This window comes from Theropithecus gelada, chromosome 12 (genome assembly GCF_003255815.1).
Source record: "Theropithecus gelada isolate Dixy chromosome 12, Tgel_1.0, whole genome shotgun sequence".
Taxonomy (NCBI): domain Eukaryota; kingdom Metazoa; phylum Chordata; class Mammalia; order Primates; family Cercopithecidae; genus Theropithecus; species Theropithecus gelada.
In genome coordinates this window covers 68,016,038-68,033,617 of record NC_037680.1, presented here as the reverse complement: position 1 = coordinate 68,033,617, position 17,580 = coordinate 68,016,038, and positions in this window count along the sequence as shown.

Sequence of the window (17,580 nt, the reverse complement as noted above, 5' to 3'; positions counted from 1 at the left end):
ATAAATAAATAAATAAAAAGAAAAGACTTACTGAGGACTCACATGCCCTTGCAACCTGGCTAAGTAATTCCTTCTTAGCTCCTGTATAAACAATACATAGGATAGATTAATTAACAATACATGGATAGATTAATTAAGAGTTCATGCAAACAAGGCCTTGAACCTATAGTGTGACTGGAAAACAACTCATGAAGCCTTGTGCTGCACCAATTGAAGTACAATATTTAGGTAAAGGATATTGCCTTAGAGTCTCCCCTCTGGTGGGAGCATGTCTGGAGTATTACATTCATTCTGGATATCACAGTGCTCTATGCTATGTTTTGAAGTGGACGTTGACAAAGAATCCACACAACGGAAGGCACATGGGTGGTACATAATCTTGGAAAACATCGTATGAGGAATAGTGGAGTGGAGACTATTTAACCTTCAGAGGATCACATTTAGGGAAGACCCAGCATCACAGATTTGAAGAATGAGAATAACCTACTCTTCATCTCTTACTTAACCTCTGTCTTTTACAGATGAGAAAACAGGCCCAGAAAAGGGCAATGCCATGCTGGTCTCCATCTACAGTCTTGCTTAAGCCTGGTGGTTTTATTCCTGTAGTACCAGTATTCACTACACAGCTCAGTTTATGCTCTGGTCAGCTGTTGATTCCAGTTATCAGAAGGATGGACCTTTTCTGCCCTCAAAACGATCTGAGTGTTAGAAAGAAGAGCAGGCCAAGAGTCTAGTTCTTTTTCCTTTATCTATTGCCTGGAAAATCCCTGCTTATCCTTCAAGGCAGCTCAAATGTCACCTCATCCCTGAGCTCTCTGTAAAAAGTGAAGTAGAGGTTTCTCTTCAAAGAGACTTTCCTCCCCATCTAATTAAGAACAAATGTAACTTCTCTTAGAAGCAAAATTTATTCAAAGACCTGTGCTAACATTCTTAAATATCTGCTAGCCGTAATAAAGAAATCAATATACTTTGTGTTCTTAGCTCCCACAATTCAGCCTAAATATTTGCCCTGGCATGCTTATACTGGTCCAAGCAAGCCTTAGGTCATAGCCTGTTCCTCTTCCTTATTTGGAGGTGTTTTTACCTTCTAACACCTCACAGTCCTCTTTGAAAATTAATTACATTCTCCCATCATTTCCCACAACTTTCTGGAAACATCTCATTGTATCATCTATCACTTGAATTGTAATTGTTTACTTATACATCCATCTTTCCACTAGATTTTGAGCACCTGGTCCAGCATGGCTAAAGACGAGGCCTGGCTGATACTATGACTGGGCATCCACATATGACCTCTCCATTTGACAAGGGCTTCCTCACAGCATGGCTGCCTCAGGGTAGTCAGGACCTATGAACAAGTGTTTCTGTGCACAAGGCAGATGCTGCATGGCCCCTTATGGCATTTCTTTGGAAGTCACATATTGTCATTCCTACCACGCTGCCAAGATTCAAGCGAAGGGGCCATAGAAGCTGCCTCTCCATGAAAGAATTGTCGAAGAATCTGCAGTCATGCTTTAAAACTGCCACCAGCTGACTGAAAACAAACTAACAAATACATAAAATACTACATGTAATATGTTTAGTGGTGATACACGTTATAAAGAAGAATAAAGTAATACTGGAAATAGAAAGGACTGTGACTTGGGGAACTAGGGTTGTGATTCTAAATAGGGTAGTCAGAGAAGGCTTTATTGACAAACTGGTGTTTGGGCAAAAGTTGAAGGAGGTGAATGGACTATGCTGATCCCTGGGCATGACCACACCAGTGAGAAGGAACAGCAGTGCAGTGGCTCTGGGGCAGCACTGAGCCTGGCATGTTCACAAAATACCAAGAGGGCCAGTGGGGTAGGGGCAGAAGAAAGCAGCAGTTGAGGGATAGAAGGTGATAAAGCGGGAGACTCAGATCCTGTCGGGCCTTATAGGCCACTAAAAGGACTCTGGGCTTGACCTTGGGTGACATGGAAGCCACTGGAAGGTTCTGAGCAGAGGATTGAGTGTATGCCAGCTGTTAACAACATCACCAGATCAGATATAGCTGAAGGGTAAAGCGAGGAGACTTTAGAAGGCCAGTGTGATGTTCACAAGAGAGTTCATTGGCTAGGGGGATGTCGTAGAGGGAGTGAGGGAAAAAAGGCCAGATTCTGCATGTATTTTAAAAATAGAGCCTGTAGGATTATACTGCTGGAATGGATATAGGTTTAAGAGAAAAATGCAACTCAAAGATAACTCCAAAGCTTTTGGTCCGAGCAACTGTTTGAAGTTATGTTAACTGAGCTGAGGAAAGTTTTAGGGAAAAGATTAGGAATGTAGTTTAGGATATACAGTCAGTTCTGCTATAATATGTGCTCCTAAATATTACCACAAAATTACACAATAAAAATCACCAGGCTGATGAAGCAAAAAAATGGTATTGAGGGCATAATACTCAAAAATGTCCTCAGTGATGCATTTAAAAAAGAAAGAAACCTAATGCAAATAGAAATACAGTTTTACACATACTAAATGGTTAAGATATGCATAAATACTACAATTAGTGAGTGAGGTACATCACCTTATAAAGATCTGAAGTTTGTGTGTGGAAGTAGCCTGCAGGGATGTTATTGTGAAGTGGTGAAATAGGGTTATCTGAAAAATAATAGGAAGTTTCTTTCAGTAACACCACATGTGGATGGGTGTGGCCTCTTAGTCCTTTGTTCAAATTGGCATTGAACATCACAGTTAAGTGAGCTCTCTCAGGCTGGAATCCTGGTACAAGTTGTTCTTCCTTTGAGACGTAGGTCCTCAAATGTATGCATTTATAATAGTTACCTGTTTCATCAAAATTGCAAATTTGGTCCAACTTATAACTATCTACTTTAACTTCTGCATTGCTGGAAATTTTTCTGCAAATTCCTCATATGCCTGATAGCTGGAGGCTTTCGAAACGGCAGCAATGTCTGAAATCTTACAACCAGGCATCAATAGTGTGAAAAGACGTCACTTCTGCAGGATTTGAGGATTGGAGATTTCCTTTCGAGTCTTTTGTGTATAGACAGTGCCTTGTCATGAGAAAGATTTTTCCTGTACTTTTAACTATTTGGTCTTTATACATTCAATTATCTTTCCATTTATTTTGTATTTCTAGTCTTTGTTCTTACTGTCAAAGTTGTCCTAAGCATGGATTTTTTAAAATTTCATTTTTGTGGCATTGTCTGTCATTGTCTACAATGTGAATTCCCTTATGCCTATTGCTCAGGAGATATCACATAGAGCCAGTCCTGCATGACGCTGTTCTGCATGATGCTGTGTTAACAGAAACATGTATCAGAACTTTGTTCATACTGATTTGTCAGCTACAAAGGGAGCACATCATTCCTTCCAATCTGCATGGTTTGCAATGAACGTGGTGCTGTGCAAAACCAAGATTGCTTATATCCTCCCAATTTTTTTTTTAAACCCCACATTGCTTTTTCAAACATCTCCTTGATACTTAAATATTTCTCCAGGCTGGGTGTGGTGGCTCACGCCTGTAATCTCAGCACTTTGGGAGGCTGAGGTGGGCGGATCACTCGAGGTCAGGAATTTGAGACCAGCCTGGCCAACATGGTGAAACCCTATGTCTACTAAAAATACAAAAATTCACCAGGCATGGTGGCGCATGCCTGTAATCCCGGCTACTCAGGAGGCTGAGGCAGGAGAATCACTTGAACCCGGGAGGTTGGGAGAAAGAGTCTGCAGTGAGCTGAGATCGTGCCATTGCATTCCAGCCTGGGTGACAGAGTAAGACACCACCTCAAAAAAAAAAAAAAAAAAAAAAAAATTATCCTTTTGTATGCACTGCTTGGTGTTTTTGAGCCAGGACACTTAGATCTATGTTTGGGATATAGAATGAGAGTTTTTTTTGTTTTTGTTTTTACATAGAAAAGTTCATGAAGGCGAAAGAATAGTCAGACATAACTTAGTGGGATAACACAATTTGAGGTGAGGTGGCTGATGGGTGGTGCATGCTTGTGTGCATTTTGTGTATTCCTATGTGGCTCAGCTGGATGTAGTTTTCTGCATTCACCTAGCATTTCTGACAGACAAAATTGCACATAAGCAAAGGTGAAATTGGTGTTACGCTCAAATTATACCCTAGTGTATCAATCACGTTGGAAGAAATTAACAATTTTAAAATGTTAGAGCAGAACTAGCTGTGTTGAGCTTGAGATGCTTATTGTCATGCAAATGGAGATAATGAATAGACTTTTGTCTAGAATTCAAGGAAGGAATCAAAACTGGAGATATAAATGAAGGCACCATCAGTTTAAATATATATTTAAATCTATGAAATCATCCAGTGATTGAGTATGGATAGAGAAGTGATGCAGACTGAGGTCTTCTAACTTCTAAGGATTAGAGAGAGAAGGAGCAACTGGCAAAGGAACCTAAGAAAGAACAGATGGTGATGAAGGAGCAAAACTGAAGATGGTTCTAGACACAAAGAGATCAATGTGTTTTAAGGAGGAAGGAATGACTAGCATTGTTAAATGCCGCTGGTAAGTCAAACAAGACGAGGACAGAGAATTGACAGCTGGATTTAGTCATGCAAAGTTTATTGGCTACCTTGAAAATAAAGGTTATGGTGGAGTAATGGGAGAGAAAGCCCAGTTACAGAGGGTTTGAGAGAGAAAGGAAGGAAAGGAAAGAAACTGAAGGGTATGAATGACTCCATCAAGAAGAGCCAAGAATTGGGAAAAAAATTGGTATGGGATATGGGCTCCAAAAAAATTTTTTTTAGGGTTTTAAAAACATTTTGATATAGTAAAATGTATAGCAGATGTGTATGCTGATGGAAATGGTAAGAAGAAAGGGGAAAAAATGATGATGCTTTGAGGAGGGGAAATAATTGTAGGAGATCAGTCTTTCAGCATGTGGCAGGGAAGGATGGGATCCAGAATCCAAGTAGAGGAGCTGGCCACAGACAGGGGTGCAGGCAGTTGGTTCACGGAAGCAAGAGGGAAGTCAGAGAACAGAGGTACAGGTACGGGTAGGTATGTACACCAGGTGACAGGAGCTCTTCTCATAGCTGTGTTTTCCTCAGTGAAACAGGAAGCAAGTTCATCAGCATAAGGACTTGGAGGGTAGGGAGATTGAGGAGAGGTATAAAGTTACGAAACAGTTTTCCAGGAAATAGGAATAAACTAGGAAAATGTAGTAAGGTGGCTGGGCGGCCGTAAGGGGCCCAGCGGAAACTAGTGTTCATGAGAGGATAATGGAGGGGTAATCCTGTAAAGGACTTGGAACAGTGCCTGGCACATCATAATAGCTCGATCATTGATAGCCATATATTATTATCATTATACCACACTCTTCACTCTTAAGGAATTTTTTTTTTTTTTTTTTTTTTTTTTTTAGACGGAGTCTAGCTGGAGTGCAGTGGTGCCATCTCGGCTCACTGCAAGCTCCGCCTCCCAGGTTCACACCATTCTCCTGCCTCAGTCTCCCCAGTAGCTGGGACTGCAGGCGCTGGCCACCATGCCCGGCTAATTTTTTGTATTTTTTTAGTAGAGATGGGGTTTCACCGTGTTAGCCAGGATGGTCTCGATCTCTTGACCTTGTGATCCACCCGCCTTGGCCTCCCAAAGTGCTCGGATTACAGGCATAAGCCACCGCGCCTGGCCACTCTTAAGAAATTTTAAGCAATCTTGAAAGGGGGGAAGGAAATTTAATACTGAACGAGTGTAGCATGTTACAAGAATTTTTTTTTTTTTTTTTTTTGTTTTTTTTTTTTGAGACGGAGTCTGGCTCTGTCGCCCAGGCTGGAGTGCTGTGGCCGGATCTCAGCTCACTGCAAGCTCCGCCTCCCGGGTTTACGCCATTCTCCTGCCTCAGCCTCCGGAGTAGCTGGGACTACAGGCGCCCGCCACCTCGCCCGGCTAGTTTTTTTTTGTATTTTTTAGTAGAGACGGGGCTTCACCGTGTTAGCCAGGATGGTCTCGATCTCCCGACCTCGTGATCCGCCCGTCTCGGCCTCCCAAAGTGCTGGGATTACAAGCTTGAGCCACCGCGCCCGGCCACAAGAATTTTTCATTACCATTTCCCACTACAAGCCCCTGCTTTTAACTAGATCAGAGCGTGTATACTGCTTGAAAGACATACTCTAGGGCTACTATGCAGACTGAACAAGCTGTGTTGTGTACAACTCTGGGGGTGCCATTCACAGTGTGGCCCACGTTGAGCTTCCATAGCACCCTGTGTCCCTGGTAACAGGGGTCAATCTTATGATAGACATATGGGCCAATCAGATTATTTTGGTACATTGGTGTAAAGAGCTGGGAGAGAGAGTTTTCTTTCTCTTTGGTTGCCGAAGCTGGGAGATGCTGTATACCATTGTCCCGCAGATGGTTTCAACTGAGTTTCGACACACGTCCAACTGATGCTCTCCATTCCTTCTTTAGAACATACTACATGATGCTAACAGTACCTGGAATATTTGCTCACTGCTTCTAGTTTACTCTCTTGTTTTGCTACGTCTGCTCTTAGTGGTTATGTCCTACGGAGAATTAGTTGCATTTATTCCCAAACCTGTTTATGATTCTGTTCTTTACTATAATTTTATAGTATAATGTATGCTGTATAAATCAATAAAAGTTACATGAATATGTAACTAACTTTTATTTTCCGGGTAGCCAATAACCTCTTCATGGCTAAATCCAATTATAATTGCTCTGTCCTCGTCTTGTTTGACTTATCCTCAGAGTTGTACCTGTGAAAATGAAGTCAAATGCTTTGGAAATACTTGATGAAGGCAAAGTATTGCACAAAATAAAGTTGTGATCAATTTAAGTGTGGACAAGAAAACTTTACAAGATTGAAAAAATCATAAAAATTTAGATTTAAAAGCATCTGTAAGTTCTCCCTCCACTGTAAAGAAACCAAAACTAAAAATTATAGACAATGCACTATGGAGTGGTTTATGCAAGAAAGATAACTCAGAACTATAATCAGAGAGAACTTGGTCTTTCATCAAACAATTGGTGAATAAATGTACATTAAAATGTTTTTAAGTAAAATAAAATGTTTAAGATATGTACATATCATTTTTATAATTTTGTGCTTTAATCAACTTTTTTTTTCTTCTTTGAGACAGAGTCTTGCTCTGTTGCCCAGGCTGGAGTGCAGTAGTGCAATCTTGGCTCACTGCAACCTCCACCTCCTGGATTCAAGCAATTCTCTTGCCTCACCCTTCTGCGTAGCTGGGATTACATGCATACACCACCATGCCCGGCTAACTCTTTGTATTTTTAGTAAAGGCAGGGTTTCACCATGTTGGTCAGGCTGGTCTTGAACTCCAGACCTCAGGTGATCTGCCCACCTTGTGGTGGGATTACAGTCATGAGTCACCATGCCCGACCTAACTTTATAATTTATCTACCAACTCCCAGTCCTGACCTCATAGGATAAGAATGATTTTACAGCAGCTCTTAATAGTTGTATGTTCCAAATTCACTAGGGGGCAAGATATGGACAGTAGAAGGTCCCATAAATGTCACACCAGGGCAGGCATTGAATGGGAAGGTGAGGCTTAAGTCAAGGTCTGACCAGGAGTGTAGTTTATATTGTTGATGGAGAGTGTTCCTTGATGCTTCTGTAGATCTAAAGTGGAAAGAAAAATATTGAGGACTTTTAACTAAAACAGGAGGGTTGGTGTTTCCAGGCACAGTATGTAGATATGGGAGGTAAGACAGGCAAATAATTCTAAAGTTAGAATTCACTAGTCACACAGACAAACAGCCACAGGTGACCACTGATCCTGGGGGAAAGACTTTCTGCTGTCTGCCTCATTTCATGCTGCTAATAAGGCCTGAGTAGCCTCAGGCTCTAAGCTGCTACCCAGAGGCAGAAGGATATAAAAAGGCCTCAAGGTGAATCTTGACCCAATTCCAGAAAGCACGAGAGATGCTGAGATTAGTTCACATTGTGAAAGATTATAACATTAATTTTTAGCGTGTAGCTTAGTCTTGTTGAACAAAATTATTTGCAAGTAGGAAAGCAAAATACTCTCTATTTTAGAAAAATTATTTCAGGCCTGATTCATGACCTAGATTTTTCTGTATTCAAAACGAAGTCCATGTATACTCAACGCCAGCAGGCCTAGGAAAGGGTTTTCATTCCTATTCAAGCGCCACATGAAAAAAGCAAACCTTACACACCCACCTTGCACTTAATCATTATATGACCATAGTCTTTAAAGTCCTCATCAGTTTTACTAAATATCAGAGGCCTATTTTATGTATTTTGAGAATTACGCCATAAAGCTAGTTTGATCACTGATACAATAGAAGTCTAACTTGAATTCTTTGCTATATTCAGGATTAACTCTCCAGAGTTTTATGAGTTTTCTCAGGCAATTTGACTACTACTTAGGTATAATTATACTTGGCAATCAACTGTTACTTTTCTAAAGACATCCACTTGCTATGCAGCAGAATTAAATAGTAACCATGGAATCTGAATATCTTTTATTTCAACAAGAAATTTTGCAATCACATATGTTCCATTTGCTTGGACAGATACTAACCTGCTAGGCATCCCATGTTATTAACACCTATTTAGAGCAATGGCTAATATTTGTTTAAGGCTCTATGAAATCATTGCTCCATTTACAGAAGAAAGTGATTGTAATAAATATATAGAAGGAACTGGAGGTGTAACAGACTAAGTTCCTCCAAACATTTGGGGGATTTGCTCCTCAGTGGGAATCTGACTACACAGCTCCAAGGACAAGCAAGAAGTTCAATCAAGGAAGCTTCCTAATGATTTTAAAATTGCAAGTGAACATTTTCAGAACAGTTAAGTTACAACCTTTCATTTGTTTATTAGTTTTCTTTCTTCAACATCAAACATATTTGAAGGTTTTCTGAGGCAAGTGTAAAGATAAGATAGGACATGCTTATATGGAACTTAGAACAAGAGTTCAATTACACTTAAAAAGAAGCAGGCCGGCAGCCGGTGTGGTGGCTCACGCCTGTAATCCCAGCACTTTGGGAGGCTGAGGCGGGTGGATCACGAGGTCAAGAGATTGAGACCATCCTACCATCCTGGCCAACATGGTGAAACCCGGTCTCCAGTAAAAATACAAAAATTAGCTGGGTGTGGTGGCACACACCTGTATTCCCAGCTACTCGGGAGGCTGAGACAGGAGAATCGCTTGAACCCAGGAGGTGGAGGTTGCAGTGAGCCAAGATCATGTCACTGCACTCCAGCCTGGTGACAGAGCAAGACTCTGTCTCAAAACAAAACAAAACAGCAGGCTGGGCCCAGTGGCTCATGCCTATAATCCCAGCACTTTGGGAGGCCAAGGCGAGAGGATCACAAGGTCAGGAGTTCAAGACCAGCCTGCCCAACATGGTGAAACCCCGTCTCTAGTAAAAATACAAAAATTAGCTGGGTGTGGTGGCACGCGCCTGTGTTCCCAGCTACTCGGGAGGCTGAGACAGGAAAATCGCTCGAACCCATGAGGTGGAAGTTGTGGTGAACCAAGATTGTGCCACTGCACTGCAGCCTGGGTAGCAGAGTGAGACTCTGTCTCGAAAAAAACTAACTAAATAAATAAATAAAATAAAAAAATTAAAAAGCAACAAGGCAGTCCAATTCTAATTGCTGGTTGAGAGGTGCCCGACAGTAAGTGTCATGAATTACAGGGAGCAATGAATCTTCCTAAGTTACTGTGCAGGACGGCATCCAGGAAAAGCTAGGACTTCAGCGGGGTCCTGAAGGGAACACTAGAATAACCTAGGTAAAATGCATAGGATGAATGAGGAAAAGGAGAGAACAAGACAAGGGGATGGAAATGACGATGCTTGTTTAGAGAGCATTGACTCATCCAGGCTGCCTGTGACAGAGGGCTTGAGAAAGGAAGTTAATGACTAAATTGGTTTGCATGTGGTTGGTACTTAATATGTTTTTGTTTAATTTAACTGAAGGCACACTGGAGGACAGTCTTGAATACTAGCCTACAGGTGATGGAAAGTCTTTGAAGTCTATTGAGCAGGGGCCTGGCAAAATGAAATGACATCAGGAATTCCTGCTGTAGTTCAGGAATAACATAACAAAGGCCTAGATTGGGCCAGTCAGTGCATTGGCCACAGAGATTGGTTCAGGAAAGTAGAAATATGTATCAAATGTACCCGTGCAGAGTGAATCCCTAGATTTTTGTGAGATGTTTAGGAGAAAAAAAATTGGCCTCCGTGTGACAAAATTCTGGGCAATGAGATATTAATTTGAAGTTTTAGAGTGGGACTTCCAGGAAAACTCCTTTAAAAAGTTAAGCTCCACAGGTATGCACCATTTTTGCTCTTTTTGCTTTTTCCCTCATTCCTGAAAAGTGGAAGTGCTGACTGGAGCCATGAAAGAAGGGCCAGGAGACTTACCAAGACCTTGGTCTTGATGCTGAGCCACCCAACCAATACTAGCAAATATCTTCCCACCTCTTACTTACTACATGAGAAAAACTAATGCCTATCTTATTAAAGCCACTGTTATTTGGATTTTCAGTTACAGATAGCAAATCAGCTTCTGCTCACTTCTTGACCTTAATTTTCCAGTCTCTTCTCCCTCATTCCATTCCCTTATCCTTCATTTACACTTTCTGCTGTAGCAACAGCAAACTACTTTCAGTCCCACCAAGAGCCATGTCTTCTTGCTTACAGGCCTTTTATTAACTATATGCTATTCCCTGAGCTCCCCTCTCAATTCACACTCTTCTCCTGGCTAATTGTTATTCAACCTCTAGGTCTCACTCAAGATGGCACTTCTTCCTTAGAGATGTCACTTTCCTAACCCCTACCACCACCACCATCTCACCTATTTTCTGGATGTAAGGCCTTTCCTATGTATTCTAAAGCATGTGTTACTCTCCATGAGAAAAGTTATACATCAAAGGGTTCTTCTGAGAATGCCATGCCTTCAATATGCTCAACATATGGGAAAAGCACAGTGGGGTAGGAAGGTGTACACATCCAGGTTAGTGGTGTAGTTTCAGTCTTTCCCAGAGAGCCTTGCTGCCTGATGACCTGTCAGAGAACTGCTGGATTCCATTACTCCCAAGAGATGATCTTTCACCCAATAGAGTGGAGAACAAAAAATAGAGCAGCTTTGTTCTTATCCTTGACCATATTGTTCTGACAGTCCACTTAAACCATAGGCAGGCTCAGCCTATCCTTTCCCTCTGGAAATTTAATCTTTAGTTCACTTTAACATTCTGTGATGTAAAAGAGCCAACAGCATCTATTGTCAGTTTTATTCTTGTTTCAACCTTTATAGCAATATATTTTATATTTAAAAATGAGCATTGTGTGCTTGAATAATTTTCTCTACCTTGTATTCCTTCCTTTTGCTTCTCTCTTTTCAAAGTGTTGGTCAGTCCTACTCTCATGGTCTCCAAAAACATTTGTAGCAGGTCTGGAACAGTTGAGGAAGTTCTGGCTGTGTCCTGCAAAAGTCTGAGCCCTTAAGGAAATGCTTCTTTGCCCCTTTTTTTCTCTTTCTCTAGACCAGAAGAGGATTACCTGTCCCATTTGTGGGGAGAAAAAGCAGAATGTGAGACAGAGAGGTGGAAACAGAGTTGAGGTCTGAGAGGGTGAGAACCAGGAGCAGAGGGCACCAGTGCAGCCCTTTCCAGAAGGCCAAGGGAAAATAGCTGCATAGTGCATCTGGGGAAGGGACTACATGCTTCTGAGCAAACATTTCACTGGCGCACATGAGGCATGGAAATAGCAGAGAGGCGGTCTTTACACAGACAAGCAAGATGGATGTCACCATGGTGATGTGTATGAACAAGCAGAAGTTGTTCTTCTGCTCTCCCACCACCCCGTCTTGAGGTCTGGGAACTTCTGGAACAGAGTTCAATGTCCAAGAACTCTGGCACCTACACTGGGAGGAAGGGGGAGAAGCCCAGGGAAGATCAGCGTTGTCAGGGTGACTGACATCACCCTGTGTTGTGTTGGTTGTGTCCTACACAAAAGTGCCTGGCCAAGGGATGGGGGTAGAGGGTGGGTAAAATCCAGTGTACTCTGCAGCCCAAGCACTGCACCTAGAGGAAGAGGCTTTGTAATTTGCCCACCCAAGGTGTGTTTTGTGATTCTACTCTCTGGAAGAGGTGCTTTCTGGAAAGTATGTGCTTGTGGAGCCCTGAAAGTTAACTACTCCCACCCACCCAGAGTCAGAAATTAATGTAAGTTATAGAGAAGTTCCATTTTCCACTCCTGAATTGTGAGTTCCATATTTACCATATAATGTTTGCCAGGCCTACATGATGAATTGCTGAGAAAATCAAATGAGATAACATATGTGAAGAAATTGTTTTAAAACTGATGAAATGCACACAAATTTAAAGTATTATCATCAACAGCTTTGAGCTTTGGGGCCAGAACACTTCCTTTTGGTTCATGTCATCAATATAAAACATTAAATTTTTCTTTGTACTTTACTTGGAAGTGGGAAGGGCTCTGCCTACAAAATTGCACATGCACTTTATTTATGTCATTGCAATTTGCTATGGAATTGTCATTCTAGGCCCTTAGATCATTTGTTTATTTAACAAGCACAACACATGTTCTATGTACTATTAAATGAACACTGATGACACTAAAATTAAAAAATATAAAGTGCCATGAAACTATTATATTGTTCTCAAAGGAATCAGAAAAGCGAACTGTCACAATGCCAAAATAATTTCCTCTGTTGGAACATCAGAACAAGTTTAAAAGGAAAATATTGTTTGTACATAAAACTAACTGGTTTTGCCCTACATTGCCACAATAAGTTGAATCATATCCATAGAGCTGTACACAGGAACTCTATTTTTGGAATGGAATCCAATAAAACTTCTATTTTGGCTTTATAAAGGTCTTTCTCTCTTTTCCATTCCTAGCTCATTTTATTTTTTAAGCTCTAACTAAAATTACTTAGTAAATTATTTTTCGAGATGTGAATTCATTTAAAAAGTTGGTCTGCTGTAAAATATCTTTTTGCCATCAAAGTCGAATGAGCTTCCTCATATTCTTTTGTTTAAAGATGATGGAAACTAGTAGGAGAGAGAACTTGGTGGGGGGAATGTTCAGAGCCTTCAGTACAGCCTGTGACAGGAAGTCCCAATGGAGCAAGCCACAGTTACAGGAAGTGAGGAGCCTTTCTTCCCAGAGTCTTCTGCAGCTGTGTGGATCGAGGAGGCCACATTCTTGATTTGACCTCCACTTAATTACTCTGACTAACAAGGCCTCAAACTTTGTCCCAAAGTTGTAAGACTATTAAGTAATTAATTAATTGAATTTTTTTTTTTTTTTTCCAGACAGTCTAGCTCTATCACCCAGGCTGGAGTGCAGTGGCACAATCTCAGTTCACTGCAACCTCCGCCTCATGGATTCAAGCAATTCCTCTGCTTTGGCCTCCCAAGATACTGGGATTACAGGCACATGCCACCACACCCAGCTAAGTTTTTTGTATTTTTGGTAGAGACAGGGTTTCACCGTGTTGGCCAGGCTGGTCTGGAACTTCTGACCTCAAGTGATCTGCCTGTGTGGGCCTTCCAAAGTGCTGGGATTCCAGGCCTATTTTTTGATTTAAAGAAAAGTTTTAACCTGGTCATGGTGGCTCATGCCTGTAATAAAATATCATATAATACATGTTAATATCATATATGTTATATATTATAATATCATATATGTTATATATTATATAACTTTTATTTATAATTTTATAAATGTAAAATTTTATGAATTTTATAAATAATTTAAATGTAATACATATTATAATTTAAAATTTTATAAAATCATATATATAGTTATATATTTTATATATATAATGACTTTTCTAATACCCAGGGTGGGATAAAATGTCCCAACAAGATACATTTACTTTTGACCTTCAGAGAAAAAAAAAAAGGGATTTCAAGCCTTTTAAAATAGAGGTACCTTTAAACAAAAGGAAACATATTAAAGTTGAGAGAAAAATTTTCAGTGATAGAAATGAGATGTTCTGAAATGATTGCCTTTGTTTCCAACATCACAGTGCTCAACTGCCAAATAAATTAGGACCTTTGGGGAAACCATAAAAGCTCATCATTTAAATGTACATTAATTCTTCTAGATCCCTGGGTGTCATTAAGTAAATTACCATCCCAAGACACCTTAGGGTGTCTTTGGGGCCTGAAAATATATATGCTTATATGCTTTTCTCAAAGAAGGACCAGATCCCAGGATGGTTGGCCTGCCTGCCCTTCTCCCTGGGAATGTCAAAATCAATCTATTTTAAACTCACGTTTAATTCTAGGAGGCTGCTGTATATCAGTGCCAGGAACCAGCTTTTGCTGAATTGTAATTGTGTGCTTTATAAAGGTTTGATACGATTGACTCTTCACCCTGAAAGTTTCCTAACACTAGACCAGTGTTTCTCAACATTATAAATTATTGTTCTGATAAGGAGTCCCTGTAGACATTTATTTTTCCAATTGCCACTGATAAGGACAGAAGGCAGGGAAATATGGGTAGAAGAGGGTGGTTCCCTGGGAAAGGCCCCACCCACAGCCCTAAATGAAAACTTCATATCCCTGTTTTCCTGCCTGAATGTTGCTTTTTTCAAAACCACCCTGGCCTGCCACACCCCCCATCCTATACTCATAAAAACCCTAAACTCCTCTGGCAGAGGAACAGAGTGGGATGGCAGAGAGAGACAGAAGAGAAGAAGTATCTGCATGTAGAAGAGGGAGCTGGATGGTCAGAGCAGAGTTTGACTGGGGACAGCCGAATTCCAGGGGAAGATTATCTTCCCATTCCATCCCCTTTTCAGCTCTGCATTCCACTGAGAGCCACCATCATCACTCAGTAAAACCTCCGCATTCACCATCCTTCAAGTCCGTGTGTCCTGATTCTTCCTGGATGCTGGACAAGGACCCAGGTACCAAGAGGGCAGGGTGTAAAATGCTGTCACCTTGACTCTCCACTGAGCTGTTAATACTTAGCTGTCCGTGGACAGCAATTGCTAAAATAGCATTAATTGTAACACACCCCTAGACACTACCGTGGGGCTGGAGCCCCAAAGCACTCACCCTGGCCTCAGCACCCATTCACTTGTGTGCTCCCCCTCTCATAAGTTTGAGTGCTGCGGCCAAGTAGGTGAGCCACACACCTGTCACAAGTCCCATAAGGGGTCCAGGGAACTCTCCCATCTCACCACCCCATCTCCAGAAAATAAATACTGGAAAATAAGACTGTGTCAGGTAGGTGGAGCCATATTTAAGTTACTATCCCTGTTGAGAATATATGCATGAGAGCAGGATTTCTCAATCTTGTCACTTATCAACATCTGGGGCCAGATAATTCTTTGTTGTAGGGGCTGACCCACGTATAGTAAGATGTTCATAGTAGGATGCTTAGAGCATCCTTGGCCTTTGCCCACTAGATGCCAGTAGTACCCTCTCTCTACAAGTTGTGACAAACAAAAATATCTCCAGACATTGCCAAATGTCCCCTAAGAGACAAAACTACTCCCACATTGTATCAGATATGTAAAAAGAAGAAGGTACATAAAAGTGTAAGAAAAGTCAGAACTGCATTTTTTGGCAAAGTGCAGACAAAACTATTTTTTAAATGTGAACTAAGGAAAAGGCTAGGTAAGAGGAGGTGAAAGGCACAAGACAATACTATAGCAAGAAAAGTGAAGTGGGAAAGGCAAGGCTGTGTGGGGACAGGGGTGAGAGAATGGTTGGGAAACCAGATCATTTATTATTTGTCCTGGAGGGCAGGCAGCTGACCTCACTCTGCTCACCTATCCTGCCCCCTCTGTCCTCAGGGCTCCCAACACATTAAGGGCCTGATGGCAGTTTGTTTGCTTATGTTTTATTTATAACTCTGTGGATTGGTTTCTTGACTTTTAATCATTAGCTCTGCCTTTTTTTACTGAAAGAGTCTTAGGGAAATACTGGCAGGGTTTGTCCTGACTGGGTTGAGTTGCCAGGCAACCAGGCCTCAGGTATAGCTGGAGTTATCCAAGTGAATGAGAACTTTGACTTCCTTGCCAATCCCTTTTCGTAATCAGTAGCACTCATCCCTTCCTAACTGATTCTCAACAAGTTAAGAGATGATCTAGACCAGTCTTTTGCAAAGAGCTCCACCTCCACAACACACAGAGTAAAATTTTGCTTTAATCTGTTTGGTGCATATCTGTAAGATTTTACTTGAAAAAAGAATTCCTGCATTTAAAATAAAAACATTGATCTTTTAGGGACTGTTAATGACATCCTAGGCCCTCACTTTGCATGCAGTGCTGATAAAAGGGCTAAAAGTATTACAGCAAACACACATAAAATAAGCTACACGTACCTCACTACATCTTATCGCAAGGAATCCTGTGAATCTGAGGGACCTCATTTGAAACCAGCAATCAAAATGGTTTCGTTAGGAAATCCCTATGCTGATGACAGGCCCACCCAAGAATGGACATCAGTAGCTTAGCATCATCAGTAACAGCCCTACTTAGATTGGTAGGAGCAGATTTAATCTCTACCTGTAAGAGTTAGATAATACTAAGGACATTTAGGAAAAGTATAGCAGAAATGTGTAAAAGGTAGGAACCAGAAGAAAAGGATTAAATAATGTTAGTTTGTTTTCTTAAAAGGGAAAGGCCAAGAGATAATTTAATACACAAAAGGGAGAAAGATGGTTATTAGTTTACATGTTTTTAGATGTCATGAATCTTACATTTAATCTTTACAGTAAACTAGAGTGGAAGGTTACCATTTGGCCCCTAATAGTCATTCTTCCCTTTCTTGCATGGTAGTAAAATTTTCAGCTGCCCTGATGGCCATGCAAAACAAACACTAACTTTTCCAGCCACCATGTATGTGGTTGTTTATCTAAGTTCTGGTTGTTAGATGAATGTATTGTGATAGACGTTGAGACCCTTTATTCTCTGTTTCTTTCCTCCTGGCTGCTGGCTGGAGAGTAAGCATAGTAGCTCAACCAGAAGCAACCATATTGGACTTTGGGGGACTTTGGAATTGAGGGCCACTAAGGGCAGAATCACAAGATGAAAGGAGCCACAGTCCCTAAAGGCATGGAGTGCTATACTGACTCTGGACCAGCCTCCAGACATACAGATAAGTGTCTATCTTGTTTGAACCACTGTTATTTGGGATTTTTCTGTCACTCCTAACTTAACCTAATCTTTTTTTTTTTTTTTTTAAGACGGAGTCTGGCTCTGTTGCCCAGGCTGGAGTGCAGTGGCCGGATCTCAGCTCACTGCAAGCTCTGCCTCCCGGGTTTACGCCATTCTCCTGCCTCAGCCTCCCGAGTAGCTGGGACTACAGGCGCCTGCCACCTCGCCGGCTAGTTTTTTGTATTTTTTAGTAGAGACGGGGTTTCACCATGTTAGCCAGGATGGTCTCGATCTCCTGACCTAGTGATCCACCCGTGTCGGCCTCCCAAAGTGCTGGGATTACAGGGTTGAGCCACCGCGCCCGGCCAACTTAACCTAATCTTAACTCATAAACCTGGATAATGGCCATTAACCTCCTCTCCAGATAAGGAAATAGAGGCTCAGAGTTGTTAAATAACTCAAAGC